The 9,192-nt window shown below is 38.7% G+C and overlaps 1 protein-coding gene across 1 annotated transcript in view; it reads right to left on the bottom strand.

Annotated features, from left to right (window-relative positions):
* ifnlr1 (interferon lambda receptor 1) overlaps positions 1-6,618 on the bottom strand; it is a 20,127-nt gene extending 13,509 nt beyond the window's left edge. Inside the window, exon 1 of the mRNA XM_005925532.2 lies at positions 6,607-6,618. The gene's annotated coding sequence lies outside the window, so the exon portion shown is untranslated. The remainder of the gene's footprint in view (positions 1-6,606) is intronic.
* Positions 6,619-9,192: the final 2,574 nt, after the last annotated feature.

Genomic DNA, 9,192 nt, shown 5'->3' with positions numbered 1-9,192 from the left:
TGTATATATGTCACTTATTGATAAATAGCTGAATAAGAAAGAAGAGCATGTGCAAAAAATACAGTAGGTTTTCTTTATAGTTTTAGAAAATGCTTGTTTTGTCTATAGTAAAATTTCTTCGTTCTATTATTATTATTATTATTATATCCTAGTAAGTATGAATACTACCAATATTTCTGGCCACAGTAAATGTAGCATGAAAGTTACGTGGCACATTGCTGCCCATCCACCTCCTTTATTTATCCAGGAAGTGTCTTGAGTTACACTGTTTTATGAGAGACTTGGCCAAAGTGGCAACTTAAGATGGGCGTTGCATAGTTACACAAAAACACATTGTGCATTTTCCACTAAAACTGCACACAGTACTGAAAACAGGGCCCGAGAGACATGACGGATACAATCTTCAAACACTGTTATATAATGGGTGCTACTTGCTGCTTCACTAATTCTGCTAATTATATTTACCCCCATTTTGCAACCTTCACCCTTTAATATTGTTCTCCCAACAGTCCCTTTTGAAAGACCTCAAGTGAAACTGATCAGCCCAAAAAGAAACCTCACGCACTTGACAGATGAGCTGCACTTCTTCAATACAAAGAAAATATGTGTCTCACGCAATGTTTGAGCGAATGAATTTGTGAGAGGCAGGTCAAAAAGTAACCTACACACAGTAACCTTATCCAGCACAAATTGGGTTAAAAAATACATTCTTTGACTTCTGTATTAATGCCATTTTAAATATATATAAAGCTCCTTTAGGCTCATCAAGAACATAGACAGAAGCTGAACAATTTAATTAACCACAACAAGGAGGAGAGGAGGTTATTATAATGAGGCTTGAATGTATACTCTCTGAAAAACTATAGCAGAAAATAGATTCTTCTAAACAACAAACTCGCTAATGGGCAAATAATGGTTTTGTGATGTGTGCCCTTTTCGTAAATTAATGAGAATTTTTTTTGTTGTTTTAAATGTAAAACTCATCTACCATGTGTCTTGAGGCGAAGACCCTTGGCTTGATTGGTAATGTGATTTGCATGGTGCATGCCTGGCCTATTGCCATGACATTATCCAAACCCATCAATTAACACTAGATCATTATAACTTTAGCAGGAGGTGGAGGTGTTTGAGTGCAGCGAGTCAAAAGTGGAAAACAGCTGGAACAGCATTAATACTTAGATGAGATGGGACTCTATTGGTGAAATGCATAGGCCATGTCTGCTTTATATTGCAAGCACACAATGCATTCTGCCCTTCACAGAGTCTTATTCCAACACAGGATTGTTGATGTGGACCGGATTTCTTGATGCAGATATTATGTTGCTTGAATAATGCATTACAACCACAGATCCCTGATCATCAGCTGTCAGAAGAGTGAGGTTGTATCCTTAAAGAGATGAGTCTTTTTAAAGTGCCCATGTTATGCTCATTTGCAGATTCATATGCTTTTCCAAGAGGTTTGCTTTGTTTTGCTCCCACCGTTTTAAGATATGTAGATTCGTCTCTTAAACTAGTACAAGCACACAAAACACAATGGAAGGAAAATGAAAAAAAAAACAAAACACAGCAGAGGTTTTTCTGGGGAAACGGTAATGAGACGGAACAGCTGAGCAGCTGCAGAAGTGACAGAAACAGGATTAAGACGTGGAAGATCTGTCAGCTTTGTGGGGGAGAGATGCAGGTATGTGTGTTTTAATTGCATCATTCATAAAAGACTGAGATACTAAGATACATATTTACTATTAGTTTGCTACGGCTGTCCAATTATGTTATTCTCCCCAAAATGGCTTCCACTGTTTTTATGTGTTTTTTGTTTATTTATTTATTTTTTTGAGCTTTTGCAATGTTTTATTCTACTTTCATTGTGTTTTGTGCTTTCGCAGCATTTTTCTGATTGCTGGTGTTTTCTGAACTTGTAGTGGGTCACTATAGACACCCCACCACCCCAGGTAAAGAAAATAGACAAATGAGTTGATGAATTATCAGTTTTAAATAATGTTAATGTTTATATCTTACTATACCACACCATTTTTTTTATTGTGTGTAAACTCCTCTTGGCACACAGGTACATCCCCCTTATCTACTGCATATCCGATACCTTCATGTCATTGCCTTATCTAGCAGCCACCTGAGCTAAAATGACCCCATCTGTGGCACCTTATAAAACCATTTTATCGTTTTATTTCATGATAATTGAATGTAATTCATATCCACAAAACTTTGATCTATGATTGATATATTATGATGCCATCATGTTGCCTAGAAACAACCTCAGTGACTAAAATCACAGACCAAACATGAAATATTGCCATCCTAGTCCTGGTTCATTGACCCAGTAGTTTAAGTTTGGTTCTGGACTTGTTGTTTATTTCTTTGATAGAAGTTGTCTTGGTCGTTGTGTTTAGTATTCTCTTGTGCTTCTGAGTTTTTTGTAGTCCTTGGTTTTTGTCTTGTTATGTTTGTTGCCCTCTCCATCCCTCGGTCCCGTTTCTTCAACTCTGTCATGTTTGTTCCTCTTCCTGGGTCTAGTCTGGGTGTCTTGAGTCCATGTATGAGTTTAGGTTTTGTAGAAGTTTCTAAAGTCTCTTTTGCTTTTTGTGTTGTTGCCGTAGTTTCATATATACAAAGCTAGTAAAGAGTATCAAAAACTTTGTACAGTAACTAATACTAAAACTTACTTTAAACCAAGTTAAAAATAAAAAAAATAGACTTAAAAAAACTAAGGGTATTTTTGTATTGACAAAGCTGAAACAATGGGAAGACACGTAGCAAATGTTTTTAGTTGTTGTCAAATTTTTCAGGGCAACCAGCACGAGGCAGGTTTAGTATTATGATTATTGAGGTTGGGATGTCACACAAACATCTCAGTGTTTGGATTAAAGTACTCATTCAAAACTTGCTCTTGCCCCTGGTAAATAGCCTGTACAATTAAATTGCACTGAAAACGAAAAAAAAATCAACAAAAACTCAAAACATTATTAAAAACATAAATAAATAAAATAGAAAACTAATGCAAAATACCAAACTAATAACCTTTTGGGGGGCAGCAGTAAAGTATCAACACAATAACCGCATTCACTCAAAATGTTTGCAATAAATTGGATCAAATGTAAGAAATAAGTTCAGGTTCTGTCGTTATGTGTTTTGTGTGCTCACAGGGGTGGTGAGCACATGTGAAGTGGGAGCTTTGAGTTTCCTTATTTCAAACAATAATGCCAACAGTGTCAGTGAAACAGCAATAATAAAACAATATGTAGATGCAACTGAAACTTTGTGGCTATGTGAACCATAACTTACATAAAATTGATGATGTGATAGTCTAACCATAAAAAGTGATCACAACAACAGAACATCATGAACATCATGTTATGCAGTCCTGTGTTTAATCTGGATCTTCGTTATGTGTTGTTATTTCCAGTTATGTGTGCGGTCTCTGAAGTCTTTCATAGACTATCGTACTCTGTTGACTGTTGGTTCCATTGGTTTGGTCTTTACTGAGCCGGGATGGAAATGTGTAGGAATGTTTTGATGTTTAATGCAGTCTATGCTTGAGTTATCATAGCAGAAGCAACTCAAGTGATAAAAAATGGTCTGCTAAGCAGCTTCCTCTTTGTTTGGGGGTGTGTGTGTGGGACCAGCCTGTAGGGTTATGCATATGTGTTACATGGTAAAGTAGATGAGTTACGGAAGAAAAGCCTGTACTACAAATGAGCTGTTACAAGGAGTTTGCAAGTAAGTGCTTTCTCAGGGAAGCAATAACTGCCTTCGGCAAGAACTTTGTAACTTTCAGACCTTTTTCTCACACTTAAAAGTTATATAACACAACGAAGAAAAGGGTGGTAGTGGTTTAATCTGCAGTTCAACATTGCACACAGATCTTTTTAATGTGTGCAGATGCATGCTTCCATATAGACTCTGTCCATCTAGTCTAGTTCTCACCCCATGTCATAAAAAATTACTGTGCTGTTTGAGATTTTATATAAGCTAGTTGTTTCCAAACTTGTGTCTTTATCCTGCTGAAATGCTGGTGCCTTTCAGACACCAAATATTGCTTTAGCTTTAGTATCCCTACTTTAAACCATGTAGACTTAGGTTAGCACCAATTCATCTTTTTTGAGCTATTCTAATTCTACTCAGAAAATTGTTGCTGTGTGGATCTCCCTGGTCTCTATCCTGAATGAGTTGGGCAACTCAAAGGGAAAAAATGTGAAAAGGAGCCAAGCAAAGGTTTTCACCTAACATATTTTACAGCTTTGAGTTGATATCTGTCTAGTTATAATCTAAATTCTACTTATGGTGAGCTGAAGTCATAAATAAAACTCTCTCTCTTGCTAGCAGCAGAAGTGCTTTTTATTGGCCACATTTTAATGTACCATGAAAAATTGACACTTTTTAATTAGAGCATCAAGTCAGTTAAACTTTTGGGATATTGATCTGGTCAGTTAAGTAGTAGAGGGAGTTGTTAGTCAGTTTCAGCTGCCTTGTTGTAAATAAAATTAACAACAAGTGCAGTAAAGGGGCAATAATTAGGGTCAGTGTCACTAATGGTAGAATCAGGCAGTGCCTGGATCCATACAGAGGTTGGACAGGTAGTCCAGGTCCTCCAGGATATCACATCAACATCACAAGAATGTTTCTGTGTCTCCCTCCCACGGTCTTGAGCACATGGATGAGAATCCAGGAGATGGGGCAGCTCTCCTGACATCCTTAACTCATCGGCAAGACCGGTATCTGCTCCTTTGTGCAAAGAGGAACAGGATGAACACTGCCAGAAATCTCTAACAGGTCTTTAACCAAACAGTCAGAGGGTGAGGGTGGCCCGAGGCCCCAACATCCTCTAGTGGGCCCTGTGCTCGCTGCCTGGCACTGTAGAGCCCAACTGGCATGGACAATAGAATACCAGAACTGGCACCATTGGTCCACCACTGGGGCCCTGTGCTTTTCACAGAGGAGGTTCACCCTGAGTACATGTGACAGATGTTAAAATGGTCAGGAGAAGCCATGAAGAACATGCTGCCTGTAAAATCATTCAGCATGACCACTCTGGTGGTGGGTCAGTAAAAAGGAAAGCAAAAAGAAAGATACTGTTGAACTTAATGGTAGATAAACCATTAAGTCATTTAATGTGTACTACTGTATGCTGTATGTATGTTACATGCTAATTTACTCTCTGCTTAATAACACTGTTCTGAGCAGGGAGAAAACAGGTCTGGGTCATTGAGCCAAAGCTTGTTTTCTCATTTAAATTGCTCCGGCTCAGCTAAATGGAAATGTGCTGCAGATCTGTGCCACAGTCCATGTAGGAGCAAACATTAATCCATTAAGTAAATCAATGATTATTAGAGTAAAGACAGCCAATATGCAGCAAACCTGGCTGTGAGAGTTTTCAATGGCGGCCTTGTCATTTTTAACTCAACATTAGTGAGAGTTGTGAATCTGAAGCAGGCACCTTTGAGAACCAGGAAGATACAGGCCTAGTGGCAGAATTTACTTCAGGCCCCATGCGTCATCCTGGGTTGACAACTACTATCAATCTTTCTTCCCAGGAAAGCAAGTATATTGGACGTGGATAAAAGACAAAATGCATCACAACAGAATAATTCGTAAATGAATGCAAGCCCTCGCTGGGCTTCTCTGAGGATACACAAATCAATTCTAAGGCCCAAACCACCTCCTAGCCTGTTGCCAGTGCAATATTTTACTGATCTTCACTTCACCTTGGGTATTGAATTATTAGGGAGTCATAAACGCGTCCTCCGAAAGGAATAAGGTGTCCTCCATGTTACGAGTGCATTTGTCCTCATTATTGCATTTTCAGGGAGGAATTTAAGGGCTGCATTTTTTTCATTTCTCAAAAGTCAGGTGTCTCTTCTTATATCTCTGGCTGTTTGTCTGGATTTGCACTATAAAGAGATCTATTCCTCAAAACATCTGGCAAGGCTATAACTAATATCATCACTGTCTTTTTATAAACCCTGACCCCAAAGAACAAGTTTTTATTTAGTCCTTTTGGGTAAAGAAACTGGGAAATAATGCAGCCCTTTAGCTTGTACAGATGATGTATTGTCTTCAGAATCTTCATAATACAATCAGAACATCATTATGCTTTCTTTTAACAGTAATTTACTTTTTTTTCTTATTAAACAAAAACAATAAAGTTAAATTTTACATTTCTATAAGCTCAACTGACATTTTATAAGGTACACCTTGCTAGCATTGGGTTTGACCCTTTTCTCATTTATCATGAACTAGATTCACAAGGTGCTGGAAATATTCTTCAGGGATTCTGGTTCATATTGACATGATAGCATCACACAGTTGCTGCAAATTTTCCATGATGCAAATCTTCTGTTTCACCACAACCCAAAGGTACTCTGTTAGATGGAGATCTGGTATACTGTGGACCCTTTGAGTACAGTGAATTTATGACCATGCTCAAAAAACTTATTGGATGTCAGCTACGGCTGTGTGGCAGGTAAGGCAGGACTCCGAAACAAAACTAAACTCTGTAAGGCACAAAACTAGGAGACATGGAAACTCGAGGCAGAACACACAGATTAAACAGACAACACAATGAGCAGAGGGAGACTGAGGACATGAATACACACACACACACACAGATAACGAGAGGATGGGCAACAGGTGGGAGCACAGCTGGAGCTAATTACTCACTAAAGAGACAAAGGAAGCAAAACAGCACACAGGACGAGAGACTATCAAAATAAAACAGGAAATAAACTCACAGGCTTGATACCGAGACTGGTGAGAAACAGAGGAGAGATTGACAACAAGTGACTAATCACTAAACACGTGATGTTGAACACAGGCGAGGCATGATAACAGAAACCTAAAGACTAAATAACAACACCAAGGATCATGACATTTGAGATTATTTGAGCTAATGACATTTAGTGTTATCTGACTCCTAGCAGTCTGTGGTCACCAAGGGATGGGTAGGTTGTGATGTTTAAATGATGCTCACTTTGTATCAAGTGGTTCAAAGGGTCACAAGAAAATATCACCTTCACACTATTACACTATCATGTGGTGGAGGAGGTGATGGCAAGATGGACATACTTTCATGCTGTTTACACAAAAATCCAACCCTGCATCTGTTTTTTCCAGCAGAAATCGAGACTCAATAAAGAAATTGAATTGAATTGAATTGAATCATTTGACCACGAAAAAAGCAACTCGATGACTAGCTATGTAACACATGTAAAGTCTTAAATACTTCATCCCATCAGCCATATGTATACATGTCTGTATATAGTTGTCTCCTTAAAGGGTGAGAGACTGAACAAAACGTTGCACAAACATTGTTTTTTAAAAAATATTAAAATCCCAAATCACCTGGATTATCACATTATATTCATTTCATCTCCAAAAGCTGTTCTGACGTCGAACACGATCTGAAAAACGTGTCGCATTGATTTATTGAATCAAGTATCAGCTCTGAACCAAAACTGAGACCTTTACACAGACTTATAGATGCTTGGAAGTGAAAAGATTCACCACTGTCAATGTTTGTTCTTTATAAACTTAAGCTTGCATGGATCTTCTATGAGCAGCCACACTATAAATCTGAGAAAGCAAAACAAAAAACAAAGATTTAGAACCTCCAATAACAACATTTTTATTCTTGCAACAAAAGATCAAACTTGCTGACTCACTGCATCAAATATATTAGTGACATGCCTAACAAGTAACAACACCAACCGTGGCCTGGAGTAAATCTTTGATTGTCAGAGGATTTTGTGCAGCATTCTCTCACTGCATTTTTTTTTTTTAAATCAAGTCACTACAAAGCTAAGGTCCCTGCACAAAGCAAATTAACTGGTAGCACCTCCTTTTTCCATTTTCCACCTTAAAGCTAGGTTTACCACTGTGACCAAAACAAATTGTACAACAGTAAGGTTAGTCATCCGTTTTTCTCAATGTCAGCTTTACGGTAGCGGCTAGTTTTGTTAGAGTCGACAAAGCAACTTGCAAATCTTTTCACATCATGAGACAGACTTGGCAGGCTCTGGGTTGTTTCCTTCCCTCAACAACAACCCGAGTCCACAACTTTTTTTGTAGTTTTGAAGAGAGTTTGCATGCCCTTGTTTGCAGAGCAACGTATATGCAATTAAACCACACTGACTAAGCCGTTCAGATCCAGGATTATTTTGCATGGTTGTGACGTTTTATGTGTGGCTAGACTCCCTTGGGTTTTTCTCACATTTAGAAAACTGATTACCCATTCTGACAGCATGGGCAACGTTAAGCCAAAGCACACAACGCCACTCTTCAAAATCAGTCAACGTTGAAATTAAATTAAACCGAAGATACAGAAGAGAACAAAAGGTTCCAACTGGCTGGTGAGAGAAGATGGTTAAATGAAACCATTCTATTTCTCAACCAGCAAGAAGTGTCTCTTCTAAACTTGGATTATTGAAGAGAGCCTGAGCTGTTTACAGATACTGATAGAGAAGGATTCAGGATTCCCGTGGACAGATAACAAGTTAATAAGCCACTAAATCAAATGCACATCTATACAGTGCCATGAAAAAATCCTGTCCCCTTCTTGATTGGTGTTTTTTGTGTGAGTTCCTTTCATATTTGTCACAATAAATATTTCTAATCATCCATCCATCCATTCGCTTCCGCTTATCCTTTTCAGGGTCGCGGGGGGCGCTGGAGCCTATCCCAGCTGTCATAGGGCGAAAGGCGGGGTACACCCTGGACAGGTCGCCAGTCTGTCGCAGGGCTAACACACAGGGACAGACAACCATTCACACCTAATGGCAATTTGGATTATCCAATTAACCTATCCCCACAAACTGCATGTCTTTGGATGGTGGGAGGAAGCCGGAGTACCCGGAGGGAACCCACGCAAACACGGGGAGAACATGCAAACTCCACACAGTATTTCTAATCATCAAATTGTATTTATTAAGGAAACAAGCCATTTAAGCCTACCTGTCCCTGTGTGAAAAAGCTTTTCCTCTTAAACCTAATAACTGGCTGAGCCACCCTTGGCAGCAACACCTGCAATCAAGCATTTGCAATAATTGGCAATAAGACTTTGACATTGCGTGAAGGAGGAGTGGAGGCCAATGCTCCTTTGCAGAATTGTTTTAATTCAGCCACACTGGAACATTTTCAAGCATGAATGAACTCTGCAAAATGCTGTCAATTTTAAAAAAGACA

Source organism: Haplochromis burtoni, unplaced genomic scaffold (genome assembly GCF_018398535.1).
Source record: "Haplochromis burtoni strain Fernald_Lab_line unplaced genomic scaffold, NCSU_Asbu1 Contig_84, whole genome shotgun sequence".
Classification (NCBI taxonomy): Eukaryota; Metazoa; Chordata; class Actinopteri; order Cichliformes; family Cichlidae; genus Haplochromis; species Haplochromis burtoni.
The sequence above is the reverse complement of the archived record's forward strand: the minus strand, read 5'-3'. Positions and strand labels throughout refer to the sequence as shown.